General features: G+C 37.5%; 1 protein-coding gene and 1 non-coding gene across 3 annotated transcripts in view; one reads left to right on the top strand and one right to left on the bottom strand.

Annotated features, from left to right (window-relative positions):
- The window catches only part of ARL15 (ADP ribosylation factor like GTPase 15), a 468,816-nt gene that overhangs the window by 257,277 nt on the left and 186,750 nt on the right, over positions 1 to 24,789 (top strand). The window lies entirely within an intron of this gene.
- LOC126002653 (small nucleolar RNA SNORA51) lies at positions 9,685 to 9,817 on the bottom strand. The gene has a single exon (XR_007493332.1). It is a non-coding gene; the product is annotated as a small nucleolar RNA SNORA51 (small nucleolar RNA).

The following is a 24,789-nucleotide window of genomic DNA, read 5'->3' as shown; positions in this document are numbered from 1 at the left end:
TTCCTGATTCCCTCCAAGATGTGACTCCTCCCAATGACAGAGCTTCTTAGCCCCATGGTTCCCATAGCACCCTGGCTGGGAATTACTACCCCATGTAGATCACTCACTCATCTTGTTGTCCATATGATTAGTTTTCACAAGCCCCACCTGACTTCTTTAAACTGTAGCATCACATCTTTAAATTCTTTTGGAATAATGAATGGCCAAACAGAGCAATCAGCCTTCTCTGAAATACTATCGTCTTTTATACTCAAATATGCCCTCTATTAAGTAGTACTAAAAATTGTCGGTTTTAATCTGATTTGCTCTTGGAAGGTTTTATCATGACATATTCTGAAAGTGTGGCAACTCTAAAATCAAGCATTTATGCTTGTTTATAGAGATAGATTAGACCCTGACAATAGAATGAGTGTTTTTCTAAAAGGTTCTAAGAAGAAATGATTTTCCTCTTGAATTAAGCTATAGTTGGAGATATTTTCTCATAGAGTATATTTTATCCTGAAGTAAAATGCACCACGTTAAGTATATCCTTATTAATTTTATTGTACGAGCCCATCTAAATTGCATTTAATTCTTACATAACTGCCATGCAATAAGTTAGTCAAATAAACAGTCAATCCCCATAGCATAGAATGTTTAAGAAAAGTACTTTAAATCAAAGTGTACCATTGAAACCATTCCAATTACAGTAAGAATTCTCCCTAGTCCAGTGGTCTGGTTGGCTACCTGCGGCTCACATATATTTTTATGTGGCTCTTTACACTTTTAATTTGGCTCCTGCTCCAGGAGTCAGGACTCTGCTCCTAGCCTTTGTCAGTGCGCGCCCTGTGTGCAGCCCTGGCTGCTGACTCCAAGGGTGTAAGATGATACCTAGTATCAACTGTAAACAAAGGTGTTCCCTCAACTCCATCCTTTCTTAAACCTCTTCCTTTGATATGTAAAAGCCCACTGAATATGTACTTTTGTCTCTCTCTCTTGACCTGTAGCCTTCTGGTATTGGGAATTGGTTTTAATAAAGAAAGAGGTGTTCTAGCTTTTTGGGCTCAAAGGAGAGAGTACAAGGTAAAAGGCCATGGACTCCATGATCATTTTTTCCTGGCTAGCTTGGTTTATTTCTTTCCTGCTACCTTGCTTCTTCAGACCAGTTTGGGTGGGGTTTAGAAATACAGTGCCTGGAGTGATCTTAAAACACATATTTTATTTTGCACAAGCGTGGGCATCTTCCATGAAGGGATTCTCAACCCAGATTTTTCTTTTTTGTGGAGTCTCATGTTCAGAGTACTCATGATTAAAGTTGTGAGCTAATGCCCTTAAATGCTGTTTTTCATATTGATTATGACTTTCTGCATAATGTAAGTGGCAATCAGAAATTTTTGCAAGAGTGGAAACATTTCAATATCTCCTTCTCAGACACAGCTATCCCAGAATCAGATTCTTTTTTGAACACGTCCATCTTATGTCTCACTGTAAAAACTACTTGTGAAACTCCCCTGCAAAGAAATATTAAATTCATAGAGAAAATGAACAATGTCTGCCAAATACACAAGCTCAGCTACCCATTCCTTGTCCAACTGAGGCTATACAAAGTCAGAGTTCTGCTCTCACAGGAACTGCACTACTTATTCCCTCTTGCCATCAAGGTGAGAGAGCACCCTTCCCATGAACAGCCACTTCACTTCATGGAGAAGATGCAAGTAGTGGGTATCCATACTCTCACCCAGAGTGGTGAATAGCCTGGATTTGATCACAATTGTGAATTTCACAAATTATCTTTACTGGGTCATCTGTCACAGAGTTTAGTTCAGCAGGGAGTTTTTTTGAATCCAGTCTATCATACAATGAGTGGATACAATGTACAGGTGTGCAACTTCTGTTTCTTGTGACTACACAAAAACACTGAGCCATGCACATACATACATCAACACATCAGATTATTATTCTGAATGAAATGAGTCAGAAGGAGAGGTGTAGACACAGAATAATCATTTGTGGCATATAAGAATAATAAATGGCAATATGATAATAATATCTAGAGAAAATAGGAATGAGGGACAGGAGGACTAACTCTCTATTCTAACTGAACTCAACACTTTTTATGGCAAGCTTCCTATCCCATGATAGGAAGCTTGCCATAAAAAGTGTTGAGTTCAGTTAGAATAGAGAAAGGTACATTATGACATTGATAGTTGGATCACTATCCTGTCCTGTCACTCAGGACAAGAACTGGATGCTGAAAATGGATGTGACATGCATGGTACCCTTTAATTAACAATATTGCAAACCACAATGTCATAAAGGAAATTTTGCAAACCTCAGTGTCATAAAGGAAAAGAGAGATAGAAAAAAAAGCAAAATGCCTGCCTCTGACATAGGCAGAGGAGGGTGAAGGGGAAGGAAACAAGGGACATTGGTGGTGGGGAAAGTGCACTGGTGAAGGGTGGTGTACATTCTATGATTGAAACTCAAGTATGAATAATTTTGTAACAAATATGCTAAAATAAAAAATTATTTTTAAAATGTTTCAGGCACTCTATATCATAATTCCTTTATGATATATCATATACCTTTAACAAAGTGCCGTTTTTGTTTTTGTGTATATTTAAGTTTGGTTTCTTGCAGCACACACTAAAGTGTCAATAGATTTTTTTCTTTTCAGTGAAATCACTACATTTCCCTGGAACATTGTCCTTGCTTTTAAAGATTGTTAAAAGGTGTTTCTCTTTTACCTGTTTCATCTTCATATTGTAGGGTTTCAAATTTTCAGCACATTTTGGTTATCAAGAGGAAACATTTGGAAACGTTTTGCTTATCAGAAATAAAAGCACTTTTCCTCAGAAGGGTGTTCACTATTCAGAATTAACAAACGATCAGTAGATTCAAAAACTCTATTTCATGGTGGATGTTACTTCACATCTAAATCAGCTTAATCATAAACTACAGGGGAAAGGAAACACAATATTTTTGATGTTAGAAGAAGTTATTTCGCTTGAAAATAAATTATCTGTCTTTGCTCAAGATTTTGACAGAGAAACTTTGATTCACCTTCCAAGCCTGTTGAAACATCGCCAAGAAAATCTGATATTTACATTACCTACTTTAAAACAGCACTTTTAAATATGAGGGAAGCTTTTCTCAAGAGGTTTCAGGATTTCAGAAACAGTAAAGCGACGTTGGCCTTTGTTAAACAAACCTCTGGATGCCACTGTAACAGAATTAAATTTTTTCTCCCTTAAATATTGACACTGTCAACTTTGAAATGCAATTTCTGTATTTAAAAAACAAAGAACTGGGGCTGGTGAGGTGGCGCTAGAGGTAAGGTGTCTGCCTTGCAAGCGCTAGCTAGCCAAGGAAGGACCAAGGTTCGATTCCCCAGTGTCCCATATGGTCCACCCAAGCCAGGGGCAATTTCTGAGCACTTAGCAAGGAGTTACCCCTGAGCATCAAACGGGTGTGCCCCCCCCCAAAAAAAACACAAAAAAAACAAAGAACTGTGGAGCTCAAAATTTGAATGTCTTTGTGCTTATTTAGAAAGATTGGAGAAACACAAATGTGAACTTAGTTCATAGCACAAGTGGTCTGCTTTGAAAGACCTGGAGAAGGAAGATATGTTGATTTTTAACACCTGGAATAGTTTTCCTGACTCATATAATCAACTAAAAAAGCTAGCATTTGCTGTTATTTCCTTGTTTGGGTCTACATATTTATGCGAGCAATCATTTTCAAGCATGAATCTTATCAAGAGTAAATTGAGAAATCGTCTCATCAATGAGAACCTGGAATTGTGCCTAAAATTAAAAACAACAACATACAAACCTGACTTACTCAAACTATCCAAGGAAATGCAAGGCCAATGTTCACATTAGTGTTTGTGACTTTGTCAGTCATTGTCAGGATGTAATTTTCTCTACATTGTAAGGCAAATTTTATGGAATTTAACGTCATCGATAAATAATATCGTTCTAAAGTTTTGTTTTATTAGTTGTATCCTCCTGACCTACATGGAGACTTGCATGCAGAATATTTTCAAGAAAAACTTATTGAAACTAAAAACAGTGTACCATCCTATGTATTTTCGGTTTTATAAATGTGGCTCTCAGGGCCATAGAGATAGCATGGAGGTAAGGTGTTTGCCTCTCATGCAGAAGGCCGGTGGTTCGAATCTCAGCATCCCATATGGTCCCCTGAGCCTGCCCTGCCAAGAGCGATTTCTGAGCATAGAGCCAGGAGTAACCCCTGAGCACTGCCAAAAACAAACAAACAAAAAAACAAAAACAAAAAAACAAAAACAAAAAATGTGGCTCTCAAAATAAATTTCAATCGTGGTTTTGGCAAGATTTGGCTCAGTTGCAAACAAAGGTTGCCAACCACTGCCCTAGCCCATGAGTTTCAATGGTTAAGTAGCCACAGTGATACTGTATTTACTACACAGTCACCCCACAGGATGCAGGAGCTGTTTTCTTTCCCTTCTCTAATTAGAAGGCATTGCTCATGAAATACAATTTGATTTGCTTTCTTGACAGATAGAATGGATAGCTCTTCTTTGATAAATTAAGTTTCATTGTACTGAGAAATGCATCATGTGAAATCCTACTTTTAGACATACCACATCTACTTGCATAATTTCCTTTTTCTTTCCCTTGGATATCTAACTCTCCTACCTAAAGACTTATTAGCCTTTTTTCCACCTTATTTCAAGAAAGGGAACTACTTTTCTGGGGGCAGAAGTAAATTGGCAAAATTACTTTGAATCTGTTTTTTTTTTTTTTTTTTAGCATACCTAATTCTTCAGTGACTTTATTTCCTTAAGATGCTATTTAATTAAGGTATTTGGCTGATCATTGAAAGAAGATAGGCTTACCATAGAATTCCCCCTTCATTTCCAAATATTGATCTTGATAAGAAAGAACTTCGCAGAGACTAAAACATCTTTTTTTCTCTCTCAATATTAAAGGTATAAGAGCCAAATACATTCAGAACCAACAGAAGGAAAGCTGAGGAGGAAGGTCAATAGAAACTCATGGGAGGGCTTCCTTCCTATCTTTTCTGAAAGAAATTGAGTATGGATGGTGGTGTAGATGGTGTTCCTTTAAAGATGACAAAGCACAACATACTTGGAATAGTAATTACAGTTAGAAATGATGCTTTTTTTGGGGGGGGGGCACACTCAGTGATGCTCAGGGATTACTCCTGGCTATGCGCTAAGATATTGCTCCTGGCTTGGGGGTACCATATAGGATGCTGGGGATCGAACCGAGGTTCGTCCTGGGTCAGCTGCATGCAAAGCATGTTGCTCCAACCTGGAAGGATGCTTTTTTAAAATAATGGAAATTCATGAAATTTGGAGAATTTTTTCTTTCATGTATTTGTCTTTTATGTCAAAGGTATGTGTAATTTTTTAAGATAACCAATTTAGCAAGAATTTGATTATTGCCCATCTTTGATACTTCAAGTTTATGGTCAATCTGTAAAGAAAAGAACAGAATGCTCTTTGAAAATGTTTTAAGATTTTCAGGGCCAGAGAGAGCACTCAATAAATGAGTGAGAGCACCTACTTTGCATGTAGGTGACCTATATTTAATCATTGGTACCACATAATTTCCCAAGCACCTTTGGGAATGACTCCCATTCTCAAAGCCAATGGGAACAGCCTCTACTCCTGACACTGCCCTACTGAGTGTTGCACCAAAAAAAAAAAAATACATTTTTAAATAATTTGTTTTAGTACTGGGCTTTTCCCTGTTTCTTCATTTATATATAAACTGTATGGTTGACTCTTTCAGGGATTTTATAGAGTAAGAAATGCTAAGTTTATATATTAGAACTTCACACAGAAGTGGACATCCATCACACCTTAAGAAGCGCTGGAGAAAGGTTTCATTGAGGAGACGCAGAAATTCCATCTCCAGAACACAAACTCTGTGTAATGATTGTCTGGGACTGCCACAGGCCGTTTCAAATTTAATATCTTTGTAATATTATGCAATCCTGCTACTTGGTCCCTGGCTTATTTAATGCAACACTGATAGAATCCACAGAAGCAGTTACTCAAACAAATAGGGTAACTAATGGTGTTAATTACTTTTCAATTGATTTTGTTGGTGGTGGTCGTGGGTGTGTGTGTATGGATGGATGGTGCCAAGGACTGATGACAGGACCTCATACTTCTGCCACTGAGTTATAGCCTGCTTGTGCATTTTTTCATGAAGAATGGTAAAAGGGTAGGTGGAAAACACACTAGTAACTAATCCCAGAAAAAATTTATATAACACCTAACATCCTTCAATAATTTAGGCTCTATTTTTTTTTACTTACATTATGGGCCACATGATTCCCGAGTCAAAGCCTAAATTATGTGACTTTTAGAAAACAAATAGTAATAAAATACTAATAAATAAAATAAATAGGGTTAAATGATATCTTGAGTGGAGTCCTTGGCAGAGAGAATTAGTCATCTTTTAACCAAAAGAAGTGAGCTATCCTTCCCACAAACAGTGAGGACACATTTGGAAGGTGGTCCTTCAGAGCTGATGGAGAAAGCCTCCTCTGGAATGCAGCATATTGGCACTCTGGTTTATATTTTGCATTCTTTAGAACTGTGAAAATCAATTTATTTTTTAATCTAGCAGCCTGTGGTATTTTGTTATGGCAACCGGAGCAGGAAATTTTTAAGTTTTTCTTTTAAAAATTTTTGGGCCATACACAGCAGTGCTTGGGGGCTACTCCTGCCTCTGCTCAGGAAACACTTTCATTGGTGCCCACAGAACCAAATAGAGTGCCAGAGATTGAATCTGGGTTGGCTAGATGCAAACAAACATTTTACTCATTATTTCCCTGACACCCTAAACTTTAAATTGAGTAACCTTTCAGGTCACTCCTGTGATGGAACAGAGTTGTTCCATGTTCCTAGTTCCAGTGTGACTCCACAGTGTTCACAGCTCTATAGGACAGCTGGATTTGTTCTGATACTTTTTTTTTTACTTTATCTTTGATATTTGTACTTTACAAATTTTGGACTACTTTGGGCTTGAATATTTATTTGTGATTAATATTCGAATACTTTGTTTGAATATTTTTTCATGATTATTTGAAGGGAAGAGAAAAATGGCAAAAGCTTTATCCTAAAAGACATGAAAGTTCATGCTAACATTCTTTTGCAGGATGGTGAGAATATGATTAACACAAAAATTATTTTATTTTATTTATTATTTTATTTTTGTTTTTTGGATCACACCTGGCGACACTCAGGAATTACTCCTGGCTCTGTGCTCACAAATCGCTCCTGGCAGTCACAGGCTACCTATATGGGATGCTGGGATTCTAAGCACCATCTGTCCTGAATCGGCTGCATTCAAGGCAAATGCCCTACTGCTGTGCTATTTCTATGGCCCACAAAAATGGTTTATAGACAGATCTAGGTGTCTGCTTTAAAAAATCTTTTGTAGGCTGGAATTGTCCATCTCCAAAGTAATCTTTGGAGAATTATGCCTGAAAAGAGAAAGCTGAACTAATACCAGTTCTGTACCATTTGTAGTCAGTGGCAGCACTTAAAACCAGATTCTTAGCAATGATGATTTAGGTTTATTATACATACTCTATACATACTCTATACACTCTATACACCTCTCTACCTCTCTTTAAGACATATTATATAAATAAAATTTCAAGAATATACCATCTTATAGTATACCTCACTGTCTTGACTGTAGACTTTTTTTTTTTTTTTTTTTTTTTGGTTTTTTGGGCCACACCCGGTGACGCTCAGGGGTTACTCCTGGCTATGCGCTCAGAAGTCGCTCCTGGCTTGGGGGACCATATGGGACGCCGGGGGATCGAACCGCGGTCCGTCTCCTAGGCTAGCGCAGGTAAGGCAGGCACCTTACCTCCAGCACCACCGCCCGGCCCCGACTGTAGACTTTTTAGATCCTGAATTTTACTGAGTATGATGATATCTTTTCTGAAATACTTTGTGATTCTAAGTGACTTATGTAACAAATCAGGACCTGTGTTCTGAAAGTGCTCATATAGAAGATTCTCTTCAAGAATTAGATTAAATATTCATTTAAAAATGATTTATCTTGGGCCCGGAGAGATAGCACAGCGGCGTTTGCCTTGCAAGCAGCTGATCCAGGACCAAAGGTGGTTGGTTCGAATCCCGGTGTCCCATGTGGTCCCCCTTGCCTGCCAGGAGCTATTTCTGAGCAGACAGCCAGGAGAAACCCCTGAGCACCGCCGGGTGTGCCCCCCCCCCAAAAAAAAGATTTATCTTGAAATTTTTTGGTGTTTCAGTATACATCACATCACTGCCTATACCCACTGACCAATTCCCTAGAACAATCTTTTTTTTAAAATATCTTATTTCTTTCTTTATAATATATTAAGAAAGAATATATGAGGAATATTTTTTTAATTATTTTTCTTCATCAACATTTCTTTATTTTTCTGCATAAATGGGAATGGTTATTCAAGGTGTCTTAGTGTTTATAGGTATATGTGCAAAAAAGTAATTTCAGACATTGAAATTTTACATTTTAATGTAGTATTGGGATCTGTTTGCTTATTGCACAGGTCCCCTTTAAGATCTATGGTTATATTTCATTTCCTTTCAGTTCTTTATTTGCTGATTATTGGGTTGGATGGTTTGCTTTTGTTCAACAATGGATGCTTTGAGTATGAACTTCAATGCATAATTACCCAGTGAAATCATAGTGAAATGATGAGATTGAAAAAAGCCAACTTATTTTCAGGAACTAAAAATAATGCTATTAATCCACACATGAATATTCTAGTATTTGACTTTACATGTTTCTGAGTTAGTTAGCATATATATATATATATATATATATATATATAAAAATATCATAATTGAGAATTATGAATTCTCAACTCATTTGAGAATTTGGCAAAATGTCATTTGCTAGGTTTAAATTAATTTACTTTTTACAATGCATGTGTATAAATATTGTATATAATTTATAATATATAAATAAATATATAAATATATAAATTAAATATAATTTACTTATACAAAGAAAATTCAACTGACATTTGATGAAAACTATAAACTACTGGGGGTTCCTTTGAATAAAAGTAAGTATTGATAGCAGTTTATTTAAACATCATTAATCTGAGATACTGTGGTGCTTTATCACAGTAAAATTATAAAGTAAATTAAACTGATTTTTATGCTGTCAGTTTTACATTACAGATGAGTTTATTTTGTCATTTTTTTAAACTTTATTGATTGAGTTTTGGGCCACACCCAATGGCGCTCAGGGGTCACTCCTGGCTCTGCACTCAGAAATCACCCTTGGAAGGCTGGGGGCCCATATGGGATGTCGGGAATCGAACCGGGTCCCTCCCACGTTGGCCATGTGCAAGGCAAATGCCTACTGCTGTGCTATCTCTCCAGCCCCAAATTTTGTCATTTTTCTTTATTATTTACTATTTTACATTGCTTAAACTTTCTGGTATTTGGAAATTATGTTCATTCTAACTTTTTGTGTTTAGCAAATTGTTTAGTTCTAGTTATTAATATTATGGAGGCCAATGATTTTGGGGGAAAGCTGCTTTATTTCTTTTCTGTGAAGAAGGGATAAGGGGAAGATGAAATACTTATAGTGGACCAATGCTTTGTAGCCAATTTATATAGAACTAGCATGTTTTCTTATATATTTCTTTTTTTTTTTTTGACCCCCAATTCACAATACAGACCAGGCAAAGGACCTGTGTTACGGTGTATATGAGGTGCATTTACTGTACCTCCTCTTTCTATACAATCAGTGTAAAGAACACAGCCTGTGCTAAGAATTGGGAGGCTTTATCTTATCTTTTTTTTATTTTTAATATATATATTTCTAGATAGAACTTTAAAAATAAAATTTATTTTTGGAGGCTAAAGATATAGTACTGAGGTTAAGGCACTTGCCTGAATGCAGCAAGCCCCAGTTTGTTTTCTGGAGTCCCACATATGGTCTTCTGAGAACTGCTAGGAGTAATCCCTGAGCATAGAACCATAGAAGGAGTAGCCTTTTAGAAGCACCACTTATGGCCCCCAAACCAACCAAACAATCATTTCTGGAGGAGCAATATTGAACTCAAGTGTGTGTCATTGATGATGAGGCTTTATGTGGTATTGGCTACTGGATTGCATATAGTGAGTACAGATACTCAGATTTCCTAACTGTTCATGTATTTGCTGTTTCCCAAACCATCCTCTGCACTAAAAATATGTATCCAGTGCAGAAGTTACTCTCAGAACTTCAAGTTGAATTATGTATGCTTAAGAGCCAACTGGATTTAGCATTAAGAGAAAAACTTGACCTTTTAGGCATTAGGAATGACTTACTAATTCCTTGTTTTTTGTTTTTTGGTTTTTTTTGGGTTTTTGGGCCACACCTGGTGGTGCTCAGGGGTTACTCCTGGCTGTCTGCTCAGAAATAGCTCCTGGCAGGCACGGGGGACCATATGGGACACCGGGATTCGAACCAACCACCTTTGGTCCTGGATCGGCTGTTTGCAAGACAAATGCCTCTGTGCTATCTCTCTGGGCCCTACTGATTCCTTTTTTAAAATATGATTAGTGTTGGTGCCAGAACAGTGGCGTAAGCAGTAGGGCATTTACCTAGCATGCAGCTAACCTAGGATGGACTGCGGTTCGATCCCCTGACATCCCATATGGTCCCTCAAACCAGGGGCAATTTCTGAGTTATAGTCAGAAGTAAGCCCTGATCATCATTGGGTTGGCCACCCAAAAATTATTAGTGTTCAAATGTTTTTATTTTTGATTAAGACATCATGCTTTACAGTTATTCATAGTTGAGTTTTAGGTTTACTGTTCTTGCATCAGTCCCATCATTACCACTGGTGTCATCTACTCACTAGCACCCTAAAGTTCCCTCCCTTCTGCCAGCCCCCTAGCCTTTTTCCTCTTTAAGCACATTTTTAAGGTTGATTTTTGTGGTTTGGCTCTCCTGCTTTCAGTGTTGTTAACTCTGCGGTTTGGATATATAACTAGACCACTACTCTATACTACACCACTGATGTACCCAAGCCCTTGACCTCTGCCCCCTTTATTTTTAATATTTACTCTACTTTATAAATAGTGAACAAATAAAATTAAATTCAAAAGAATCTTATATGGTCAGTGCCTCTAAGTATTGCAAGCTCTATTGTCTGAAAAACAAAATTAGTTTAGAATTTATTTAGATTCAATTGTAAGCAAATTAACATAATTCAAGAAAGACATGGTCATTATGTACTTTTCCCATAATACTTTATTAATTGAATCTTTGAAAACAATAGTTTGTCAGATTCCGGAATCTACCAAAATGTTCACAAACACATTGTCAAGTATCCTTTGAAATGTAGTAAAAAAATCTGAGGTCATAATAGTTCTTTCTTGTTTTCTCCCTCCCCATCCTCAGAAGCTCTCTAAGCTGTGAATCTTACAGATTTGCCAATTTACCTGGAATGAGGTTTACAGTTTAAAAGTGTTGGAAGAGGGGCTGGGGCAATAATACAGTAGGTAGGGCACTTGCTTTGCACTTAGCTGACCCGGATTGATCCCCAGCACCCCATATGGTCCCTCAAGCACTGCTAGGAGTGACACCTGAGCATTGTGGGCCAAAATTAAAACATTGGAAGAGTCTTAAGTGACTTTCCAGGATAGCTGTCTTTTTACAAACTTTGCCTTATTTGTCTGCATTAATTAGTAACAAGAACCCCGAAGAAGGGCCCGGAGAGATAGCACAGCGGCGTTTACCTTGCAAGCAGCCGATCCAGGACCAAAGGTGGTTGGTTCGAATCCAGGTGTCCCATATGGTCCCCCGTGCCTGCCAGGAGCTATTTCTGAGCAGACAGCCAGGAGTAACCCCTGAGCACCGACGGGTGTGGCCCCAAAACAAACAAACAAACAAACAACAAAGAAATCCTAATGAAAAATGTGTGAATCTTTTTCTCTTAGAACAGTGAAATTTCCTCACATAATGCCTGACATAGGAGTCTAATGCCTTCCAACGTCTTTAATATCCTGTTGCTTATTGTGCCAGGGGTTGAACTCAAGAATACACACATGCAAGGCATGCTGCTAAGCTCACTGCACAGTTGTATGAAAGGTAAGGTTAATATGCCAGAATTCTTTACCTTTATTCTATGAAATCAGCAACAGCTAATTATTTATTTCATTGATTGATTTCATGAACTGTCAGTAGAGTAAATTTCTACTTAACCATGATAAGAAACTTGGGATTTTGAGGGGGAGTGGTACTCTCTGTCTCTTAGATTGTTCCCCAAGTTATTCTGGGGAACATGCCATACTGGGATTAAAACTTAACATGTACTCATCTCATTGAATTCTCTCTTTGGCCCCCAGGGGTTGGGGATGGGTGTTGCTTCTTTTATTTGTTTGTTTTGTTTTGTTTTGTTTTTGTTTTGTTTTTCAGCCACACCCCTTTGATGCTCAGGGGTTACTCCTGGCTACACGCTCAGAAATTGCCCCTGGCTTGGGGGGACCATATGGGACGCCGGGAGATCGAACCACGGTCCTGATCCTTGGCTAGTGCTTGCAAGGCAGACACCTTACCTCTAGCACCACCTCGCCGGCCCCGGGGTGTTGCTTCTTGTAGCTATGCTTTCAGTGTAATTTTAGGATATTCTTAGCACATTGGTTTCCTTCCAGTGCCTGCCATCCTTACCCATCCACAGTTTGATAGACCATCTCCTTATCCTTCCATTCAAATAAAAGGATTAAAATTTAAAGGGCCTAAAATGAATTAATAGGCATAAAAGGATAAAAAACAAAATAAAGTAATGGGCATAAGGGTAATTTACCACTACTTTCAGCTTGCTTCTCTGTTTCACAGTAGTTTGTGTTTCTATTTATGATGCTTCAATATAACTAATTTGGGATTGTTTAAAAACTATTAGCATTGAGGCTGGAGAGATAGCATGGAGGTAGGGCATTTGCCTTTCATGCAGAAGGACGTTATTTGAATGCCAGCATCTTATATAGTTCCCCAAGCCTGCCAGGAGCGATTTCTGAGCCTAGAGCCAGGAGTAACCCCTGAGCGCTGCCGGGTGTGACCAAAAAAAAAAAAAAAAGGAAGGGAGGGAGGGAGGGAGGGAGGGAGGGAGGGAGGGAGGGAGGGAGGGAGGGAGGGAGGGAGGGAGGGAGGAAAGAAAGGAAAGGAAGGAAGGAAGGAAGGAAGGAAGGAAGGAAGGAAGGAAGGAAGGAAGGAAGGAAGGAAGGAAGGAAGGAAGGGAGGAAGGGAGGAAGGGAGGAAGGAAGGGAGGAAAGAAGAAAACTATTAGCATAGACTGTGTTATTGTAAAAATTATGAATGTAGTTTACCATCCCCATAGGAGCTTGGAAAGTCTTACTAAGACTTATATCACATAACTTTATATCAAAAGGCTTGACCATGTCATAAACACAGGAATCTTTTAGAAATAATAGTGATGTCTGTCTCTACAGACATTTTGTTCATAGTCTAGAGAGTATGGAAAATACATTTTGTGTTGTTTTAAATTTGGTGTTATATTTACAAATAAGTTTGATATGAGCATTTCATTTCTTTTTTTAAATAATATTTTTTATTTAAACACCTTGGATACCAACATGATTTTGGTTGTTTCAGTCATAAAAGAGGACACCCCCCCCCCCCCATCACCAGTGCAACATTCCCACCACCAATGTCCCAAATAGAAATGTAATGTTTAGGCCTTAGGAAGGTGACTTTTTTTTTTTTTTTTGCAGTAGTGATAAAGTATACATGCCATTTGAACCTATTCCTTTTTTTTTTTTTTTTTGGTTTTTGGGACACACCCGGCGGTGCTCAGGGGTTACTCCTGGCTGTCTGCTCAGAAATAGCTCCTGGCAGGCACGGGGGACCATATGGGACACCGGGATTTGAACCAACCACCTTTGGTCCTGGATCGGCTGCTTGCAAGGCAAATGCTGCTGTGCTATCTCTCCGGGCCCATTTGAACCTATTCTTAATTCTTCTTTCCATGTGGTACTATGGTTCAAACCCAGTTGACCACGTGCAGGGTAAGTGCCCTATCCACTATACTATAACTGTATCCCACAGAATTCTTTTTTTATTGTAATTAAACTTGTGTTAAACCCAAATTCATGTCTCAAAGACAAGGTTTTATGGATTTTTTTGGTCACTTATTCAAAGTTGATCACAAAGGCTTTATTTTTAATATTTAATATATAATTTACAATATATGAATATGTGAACATAAATTATTTTATTATACCACTACCAACCTAGCTTGCTATTTTTTTTACCTTTGGTTGTCAGTAACAAACTATCATTAATAGACATCCTTTTCTAAATTTCTGCTCTCTAGCATACTGCCTAATATTAATTACCTATATTGTAAACTGATCACCATAGTAGGCTTAGTTAAAATACTCATAACCTTATAGAAATACAAAAACTGAAAAGATCTCCTTGTAATGAGACCTAAGACTTTTAGCACTTTTTAAATATGTCATACTGCAGCATTTACAGTACTAAGACCTCACATAATAGCTACCATGTTTTTTGGATTTTGAAAGTTTAAGCAAAATGATTGTAAAGAAAGTAGTTCCTAGCTCCATCAACATCAGCTGGGATTCTGTGAACCTTATAATGAAACCTGGTTGTTGGAGGGCCTCTCAGCTCTAGTCATCCTCTTGCACTATATTTACCTCCACAGTGAGACACATTTAACCCCTGACTACTCATCCATTGCTCTCCATCACCTACCACATCCATAACAAATCTGGTCTATTTTCTTCAGAGATGTTTTGACTTTGAGATTCCACGTGTAACTGTTGTCATACAGTATTAGTATTTCTCTGTCCAATTTTTTTTTTTTATTTAGCGTAAGTCCTTGGAGGTCCAAGTACATTGTTGCAATTAGTTTGTTACTGAATATCTTCAAAGCACTATGTGGTAAAGGGTGGGTGTTCATTTTATGTTTATGCCAACTCAGTAGTAGCATATTTTTGTGTCTTATTTACATATAAATATATGTGCACTTATCTATATTTATAATTTATTATGTATACACACATCAGAAAGCTGATGTAATGCATTGAAAAACAAATTGCAGGGTAAATATTTAAATCCAAGTTTGAGTCCTTATCTTCTGTTCTTATCTAGTCTGTGCTCTTTATTTTGCCTCATTTTATTATAGTGCTTAAGTTTTTTAGCTTATAACAAATATAAGATAAAACAACCATGAAATCAAAGCTCTGCATGAAATGCAGTATCATTTAAAAATAGTGAATGTGGGGGTTGTAGAGATGGCTCAGTGGTCTAGAGCACATGATATGGGTTTGACCTCTGGTACTGTATGTTCCCTTAAACACTGGCGCCAAGCTGGACATATCCCATGAGCACCATTAGGTGCCCTCCAAAGAAGTTGATATGTAATATTAACCCAAATACAATTTTCATCTTTCATTTCTTTCTTTCTAAAAGTAATATGGGGCCTCATAGAGATAGTACAGGGCTTAATGTAACTTGCATATAGCTGGCCACAGTTCACACCTTGACATGACTTGGTGCTCTGAGTGCAATGCAGAGAGGAACCCCCAGCAACCACGAGGTGTGCCCCACAATATATAATATGTGTGTATATATTTTTTTATGTAAAGTAGTGTAGTAGAACTGTTAGCTCAGACTTATTCTATACTCATGGTTAAGAGCCATTCACTCAGCTCTCCTTAGGTTTATTCTGTGTTGTTGTTTTTTTATTCCAGATTTATAAATCTTAGAATGTTTTGTGCTTAGAAATTCAACTTAACTTTGCAGATCCACTTAATTGATACATTTCTAGACCCTTTGCTTTTAGAAATATAAAACCTCTGAGGATGTATGAACAAAAGACAAAGGGAATTGATATCATGGCAACATTGGACCATAATGTGGGCAAATATTCTCTTTCATTATTTTTCTAATTCATTTCTGATTTTACAAACCTCTTACTTGACAGTTTGTGTACCACACAAAATTTAAAAAATAGAACTGCATAGTCAAATAGAGAAGAAAATAAAAAACTTATAACGAAATGGCTTTATTTTAACATTTATGACTCTATGCCTAATCTTTTATATTAAAATATTTTTAATCGCTAGATTGTGAAAACTAACAGTTCTGAAAACTGCACATTTTCTTAAAAAGTAGCCATTTATCTTTTTATCCGTTCAAATCAGGAAAGACCACTCTAGATAGATTAATTAAATAAATAATTTAATAATAAATAAATAAATAAATAAAATAAATTAAATGTCAAACTTTAAAAAAGCAAAAAGTACAAATAGAAATTTAAGAAAACTTTATTTGCTAACTTAAATTAGTTTTTAAAAAGTCCTTAAAGGGGCCGGCAAGGTGGCGCTAGAGGTAAAGTGTCTGCCTTGCAAGCGCTAGCCAAGGATCAGGACCGTGGTTCGATCCCCCGGCGTCCCATATGGTCCCCCCAAGCCAGGGGCAATTTCTGAGCGCTTAGCCAGGAGTAACCCCTGAGCATCAAATGGTGTGGCCCAAAAAACAAAAAACAAAACAAAACAAAAAAAAAGTCCTTAAAAATATATTCAGATCTTTTTTTATTTTTTTATTGAGGTATCACTTATTTGCAGTACTAAGGCATTTCAGAGTGCACACAGACTTAGGGCTCACCCCATCCATCATCTAAGTTTCAGTACCATGCCACTTCCCAAGAGATCCCTTTATTCTTTCTTCCTACTTATTCTTCTTTTCCCACTTGTAACCACCATAGTTTTCATCAAATCTAGAAATTACTTTGTTGGTTTTCTGCCAGTTTGTTTGCTTTGGTAATTTATAGTTCAGATTTGAGAAAAACCATGCAGTTACTGTCTTTTACTTCTTTCCTTATTTTATTTAGCATAATCATCTCAGGATCTATTCATTTTGCACCAGAAGACACAATGACATCTTTTTTTAACAGAGGAGAATTCCACTGTCTTCTCCCCTAGCCCTTCACTCCCCACCTTTACCCTGCTTTCTCTTGTACTTATGAACAGTTTATTGGTGACATAAGAATTGTATTATTATCGACTCAACAGCTTAGGAGGAGGAATGAAATAATGTGTTGGTTCTATGTCTGAGGTCTAGGTTTCAGGATTGGATGGTCACTGCCAGATCACATGGAGTCTAAGTTGGGTCCACATGACACATGTTCAGGGTGGGAGGCACCCTTGTATTATAAAATGTATGGGTTCTTATCTCTAGTAGATAAGATCCCCTTTGCAAAAAGAAATGGTACCATATTATATTGCTGGTGCATTTGGTATTATATTGCTGGTGCATTTGGGATAAGAATGTCAGGCTACAGAATCGTTGTGCCCTGGTTTTGACCTGAGCTTTTATCCAGGCAAGATTTTTTCTTGTATGTTTTCATACCAAGCAGAACCAAAACAGGTGAAGTTAAAGAGAGAAAAAAAAACTATGAATATATAATAAAAGAAATAAATTAAAATGAATTTAAAAAAGGAATTAAAGAAAAAAAGGTGTTGAAATACCAAGTATGATTTGAAGGCAGAATTCCCACTAGCACCCCACAGCACTTGAGAATGTTATCATCTAGATCTGATTTGAAGGTGAAAATCAACCATCAAAGGACCAGATCAGGGAGCTCCAAGAAAGAGCTGATGGAGAATGTGAATATTCATGTTATCGCCTATGATGAATAAAATAGTTCCACTCTTAGTCTTCTCTACTGCCAGCACAAATGAGACTGGAAGGCAGCACCTGGAATGCTGGGGCCCCAGCCAGGCTCCATGGTGTATCTTGGCATTCCTACTAAAGCTGTTAAGAAGCCTGGAATGTCAGGATAACTAGTAAGCAGCACTATAGTCAAGATTAGTTTCGTGCTTACAGGTACTGCTACATTCCCACCTGGCTGAAACTCATACATCCAATTGTAAAGTTTCTTGTTACTGCTAGTTTGAGCCACTTTCACATCTCTTGGCTTTTCTTTTAATCAAGGGGACTGGAAGTAGGAAAACATTTCTTTAGGGTTTAAATGACGTCAGTAATTGGCAGGAGGAAAAAGGAAATTTAATCTGAGATGATCGCAGAGTCATTGGTCTTTCCTTTTTAGACACACACACCATCCAATTCTTGCCATTTGTTTTACCTAGAGTGCTGTATTGTTTAGAGTCTCAAATACACCAGCCATATCTTATTAGGAATTCATTTTTCAACCTACTTCTAGTATACAAAGCTAACACTCTTCCTTGAGCTCTGGATTTTAGTACATTCCATGGCACATGAGTTGGATTCAGAGTTTGAGTCCTCCTGTATATGTGGTGAGAAGTTCAAAATTACTCCTTATTTATACAGCCTTTGGCAGTTTGGGCAATGTGTTTTGTCACCTGTTTGCTGTCTTATGAAGAGCTGGAAAGTTTATGAAGAAATAGAAAATATGACTTTGAGCCCTTGACATTTTAAAATAAATGTACATATTGTTAGTGACAGATTGCTAAACTTGGCTTTAGACACTTAGCTATGTTTCTTGCCAAAAGTAATCCAGATGTGCATAATTTATCCGGCTGCCATATGTGCACTGACATGTCTCTCTATAATCAACTGTCTGTTCAGTATGGTTACAGTTAAATGTTCTTTTTTATCAACAATCTTTTGAAATAGCACCGACTGACTCGATAACTTATTTTAAATTTCACAATTTCTCAACAAAAAGCAGTGTACATTTGGCTATAAATCTAAGTGTACCAGCCATGTAGGATATCTAGAAAAGATACTGGCAATCCAGATTCTCTGGGGCCCTGTGTGTTTCAAAGGGAAAAGCCAGCATACCAACTTCAATGTGATTCCATTTTGATGGGTTTTTTTAGGAGTAGAGAAAAGAAGGTAGAGGCACCCAGTTAAGTGTTGTAAAAACAGCCACAGATAACTACTGCTTCTAAAAAGTAATTTGTTTTGGAAAAGAGGTGGAAAATAAAATCCTGATACACAACAAAATAAATATGTGAAAAATGGGCATTTCATTTCTTCCACAAACTGTATCCTCAACACTGTTTGCTGGTCAGGTCCATGATTTTCTTATAGATATGAATTTGTGCTGATTACAAGCCAGGCCTTTCTGCTCAAGGAAGACATTTTCAGCAGAGATTTAGGTAAATGACATTCTTGATGGGAAATATTTCCTCCCTACAGCCATTTTCCCACTGATATTGAAATATTTTAGAGATATTTGTACCACAAGATAACATTTCATTAAGAACTGTTCTTTTACTCTGAGAGTTGCCCTGGAATCCCAGTCAAATTTTGTAAACTTGGGGCCCAGAGAGATAGAACAGCGACATTTGCCTTGCAAGCAGCCAATCTAGGACCAAAGGTGGTTGGTTTGAATCCCGGTGTCCCATATGGTCCCCTGTGCCTACCAGGAGCTATTTCTGAGCAGACAGCCAGGAGTAACCACTGAGCACTGCCGGGTGTGGCCCAAAAACCACAAAAAAAAAATTTTTTTTTGTAAACTTGGAGACTAAGTCTTCAGCAAGTTTGGGTGATGGTGCTGTCAACTCTGAGTGTCCTTGTTTTTGTCAATAACTGCAGTTGGTTTGTCACATTGGCCCCATCTGTGGAAACTGGTCACGCAGGGATCTTGACCGAAATCTCTCCAACTAAACCCTTGTGTGGAAAAAGCTTGGAAGACAGCTAGGAGAGCTGATGACTGGGTGCTATTTGTGTTTTCTTAGCTGAGACTTACCCAACTATTCTGTCCACATTAGGAATTTAGAAAAAATATCCTGAAGCCTGTTGGTGGAGCACATTCATTGGCTCATTGTCAGTGACTGGATCAACAGAAAAGACGGTGGCTGAGTTTTCACTATTTTTGTATCTAGTGTGTTAACTCTTATTTTCTAATCAACCACCACTTTAGCATATACAGTTTATAGGAAATTCTGAACACTAGTACACCCCAGAAGTACAAGAGGCTCAAAAGGAAATACAAGTTTCCCATTTGAATGCTCAAGCATGGGCCTAGCTTGAAAGCAGTCTGCATTCTAAATAAATCTGTTTAGGTCAGGCTGTTGTTTATCCTCTCTGACATTGTCTTCAGTATGGAATCCCCTTCTTTATTTAACTTTTGGACCAGTAGTGCTGCTCAGGGCTTATTTCTGGCTCTATGCTCAGTAATTACTTCTGGGGATCATATGTGGTGATGGGGATCAAACCTAGGTCTGCATTATTCAAACATGCACCTTAATCCCTATACTATCTCCATCACAATCTAGAATCTCTAGTGAACTTCCTCCAGTTTTGTTTTGTTCTTATTGATTTAGAGGGCTATACCAAGTGGTATTCAAGGGTATTCACAGTTTAGAGTTCAGATGTCACTCTTGGCAATGCTTGGGGGACCATGTGGAGTTCAGGATAAAACAAGGCTTCCTTGAAGACAAGGGGAGAAAAGGACTCTCATTCACTGCTGGTGGGAATATCAACTGGTTCAGCCTCTTGGGAAAACAATATTGGCATTCCTCAAAAGAACTAGAAATTGAGCATCCAGATAACCCAGCAATACTTCTCCTGGGATTAACCCTAGGGCACAGTGCAGAAAAGCTCTTTGCATGCCTATGTTCATTGCAGCTCTATTCAGAATAGCTATGATCAAAAAACAACCTAAATGCCTGAAAACAGATGAGTGGATAAATAAATATACTACACAATAGAATACTATGCAAGAAAAATTAAATCATGAAATTTGCATGTACATGGATAGGTATGGAAAGCATTATGCTGAATATAACGAGTCAGAGGGAAAGGGATAGACATAGAATGATCAAACTTAATTGTGGGATATTTTAAAAAATAGTATGGTATTACCTAAAGATAATAAAGATGAGAGACAGGAGGACTAGTCCATGTTAGGAAGCATGCCACAAAGAGTGGTGGGAGTGCAGCTAGGGCAAAGAATGGACCACTTAGACAATGATAATTGGAAATGATCACTCTGGACAAGAACTGGGTGCTGTAAGGGGGTAAAGGGATAGGTATGATAACCCTTCATTAACAATATTGCAAACCACAGTGCCTAAAAGGAAAAAAAGGGAGTAAGAGACAGGAGGGGAAAGGAAGAGAAAGAAGAAAAAAGTCTGAGGAGCAGAGAGATAGCATGGTGGAGCATTTGCCTTGCATGTGGCTGACTCAGAGGGGATCCAGTTTGATTCCCTGCATCCCCATATTGTCCCCCTGCCTGCCAGGGGTGATTTCTGAGTGCAGAGCCAGGAGTAACCCCTGAGCACCACTGGTTGTGACCCAAAACCCAACCAATCTATAAATAAATAAAGTTTAAAAAAAAAGTAGGGGAAGGGAAGGCAGGAGGAAAACTGAAAATTGGTGATGGGGAATGTGCACTGGTGAAGGAATAGATAAATGTTGGAACGTTGTATGAGTATGACAAACTCAATCATGAGCATCATTTTAACTGTGTATCTCAAGGTGATAGTTTTAAAAATTGATTTAAAAAATGGGCCTCTATGCTCCACCTGTTGAGCTATCATTCGGACAATTTGCATTTTAATTTGCTAGCAAATTTTAAAAATACAGGTTATAGCAGCTACAAGTTGCTGATCATAGTGTTATGTTGAAAACCTTGGTGATTATCTCTAAAAGTACATTCTTTAAGAAAAATTTTGAACCATACAAAATGGTGATCGAGGATCACTTCCAGTTTAGTGCTTGAGAGTTACTGGTGATGGCTCAGAAGACTGTGATACGTAGGTTCAAACTTCTGCTTTCCACATGCAATGCAAAGCAAAGCATGTTTTTCGACTCTTGTAGTCACTTCCCAGTCTATGGTAAAATTTTTTATCAAGCACACATGTATGTATAATAAATTGATTTATTTTATTTTCAATTATTTTATTTAAAGACCAAGACTAATACCACTGCCAATATAAAATTATCTCCACCTTTGTCCCCAAATTCCCATCCATTCCCAAGCCTATTTTCTTGAGTACTGCAATAAGAAAATTTTTAAAAATTAATGTATTCAAGTGCAGTCATTAAGTTATTATCTAAAGGTTTGCTAAGCAATTTGTTGCTAATTGATTTTCTGTTACTTGTTTCTGAAAATTAAGTGGCTTTGAATCCATGTTGATATCTAAATCAGTGTGTTTCTGCTAGGATGACAATACTGAAAAACTTAAGAGTTGTTGCATGACTGCATATGTGGCCAGTGATTCAGGAATTCCAAGCTCTGTAGCTAATTTTATGGCTTTTGTGGGGTCTTATTTCAGCTTTCATGGCTTTCAGAAGTATGAAAAGTGATGGAATGGTACCTGCACTAACTCCAAAATAATCCTGGGGATGTCAGCCCAAATTCTTGCATACTTGGAATTTTGCTCAGTTTGGTGTCTCTACAGAGCTCCATGGCTGAATGGTGAATCTGAACATTGGTGAAGTGGCGATTATGGGTGGTGAATGCACTTTGTATGGCATCAGCTGGGCGGGAATTGGCTCACCCTCTTTGCAATTTATTTTTTTTAAGTAATATTATCACTTTTATCTCAGTATTACCGATTTTACCTATCATTGGGTTTTCTGCATTATTTTGAATTAATTAAAATTTCTCAAATTACCATATTCATTCAAATACAGAAGATTTTCTTACTTTCAGTCATTTCTAGAATGACCATGTTATTTAAAGAATAGATGCATCATATGATCTAATGACCATTTCTTGTCATTTGGTCAAAGGATATGAAAACACTAATTCAGAAAGATTCTTGAGGGACCAGAGCTAAAACACAGCTAATAGGATGTTTGCCTTGCAAGTGGCTGACCTGAGTGTGATCCCCAGCAAACGACATGGTTCCCAGAGCTTAACCAGAATAACCCCTGAGTTTACTGCCAGGTGTGGTCCCAAAACAAACAAACAACAGAAACAATGTTTGGAGCTCCTTGTTCTGGCAGCGTTATTTAAAATAGCCAGAATGTTGTCCATCTTCAGATGCCTGTTTAGAAAAGCTGTGTTCTTTATACTCATAGGAACATTAGTCTGCTATTTAAAAAGTAAAATCATTCTTTTGGGATAAAATAAGTATAACTTTAGGTGAAATAAGTTTTACTTCTGTGAAATAGAAATCGGTAAATCAAGTAAACTGGGGAAAAAATACAAAACAACAAACCTGGCTCCTACATTTGGTAAAAGTCATGGTGGCTACGAAAGTATAAAAGTAACTTTTTATTTTATTTTTATATTTTGGCTGAGGTGTGTGTGATGACCTAAAAACTTGAGTTGTGGGGCCGGAGAGATAGCATGGAAGTAAGGCCTTTCATGCAGGAGGTCATCGGTTCGAATCCCCGGTTCAAATCCCGGCGTCCCATATGGTCCCCCGTGCCTGCCAGGAGCAATTTCTGAGCCTGGAGCCAGGAATAACCCCTGAGCACTGCCGGGTGTGACCCAAAAACCACACAAAAATAAATAAATAAATAAATAAATAAATAAATAAATAAATAAATAAATAAATAAATAAATAAATAAAATAAACTTGAGTTGTGGTGAGGTGAGTCTTAGATAGAAGTGGAAAACTAGGCCCCTGAAATTCTTTAGTATTTTAAACTAAAGCTGCAGTTTGTTTTTAGTTTTGAGGTTGTTTTTGTTATTTTGGGGGACGATATTGGGCCATGCTCAGGATTTATTCTTGTCTTTGTTCTCAGGTTTTAATCCTGGTGGTACTTACGGGGCTAATATGATAGTGGGGAATAAACTAGAGTCATGCTAGACAGGTACCATATCCACTATATATACCATTTGTCTGGTCCCTTACTAAAGTTGTTTTTAAAGGAATATGATGCAATTTCAGAAAAGTCCATGCTCCTTCCAAATATCTTACATTAGTGTAACATTTTGAAATTAACAGTGATGGTAGCAAACACTAGCCACGTTTACCACGTTTATTATGCTTGAAATGTTTTCAACTACTTTACCTGGTCTGCTGACAACTGTGTGAAATGAGTACCATTTTGGCTTCGCAATTCTCATCAGGATAAAATTGCACATACTATGGAATTTTTCTTACGTGGTTTATATTTCATAGTGACGAACTATAGGGACCCTTTCCATTGCAACCATTGTTATCTAATAATTTCATTTTTCTAACTATATTTAACTAACATTTTATATATTTACTATATATTTTTATATTATAAAATTTATTATATTCTTCAACTATTTACAATTTTTAATTATAAATTAGAGCTGCAAAACCATAGACATTGTCTCTACCTTTGAGATGTTCACTAAGAATAGTCCTAAAGGATTTTCCTAAATGTTGATGAATTTACTTTTTAGTGACTTTCTGATGTGCCTGTTACTTATTTCTGTCAATTTCATTTTTCTTTCTTTTTGGTTTTTGGGTTACACCTGGCAACATTCAGGGGTTACTTCTGGCTCTGCACTCAGAAATTGCTTCTGGCTGGCTTGGGGAACCATATGGGGTGCCAGGATTCAAACCACTGTCTGTCCTGAGTCAGCTGCATGCAAAGCAAATGCCCTACTGCTGTGCTATCTCACCAGCCCCTCTGTCAATTTCATGATCAACTTTTCTAGTACTCAAAGTGATAGAGATATATACTCTTTTTAACTGTTAGTGGTAAGTTTATGGAGGTGGTATGTGTTATGAACATTTAGAAATAAGTTTTAGTGAGTACGTGAAATTTGGGCAGTCTATGACTTGTTAGCAACATTAACCTGGAGAGCACACATGTGATTTTATAAATGTTCATTCACTAACATTCACTGAGT

The sequence above is a fragment of the Suncus etruscus genome, chromosome 2, assembly GCF_024139225.1.
Source record: "Suncus etruscus isolate mSunEtr1 chromosome 2, mSunEtr1.pri.cur, whole genome shotgun sequence".
NCBI lineage: Eukaryota > Metazoa > Chordata > Mammalia > Eulipotyphla > Soricidae > Suncus > Suncus etruscus.
This window is presented reverse-complemented; position numbering and strand designations above follow the sequence as displayed.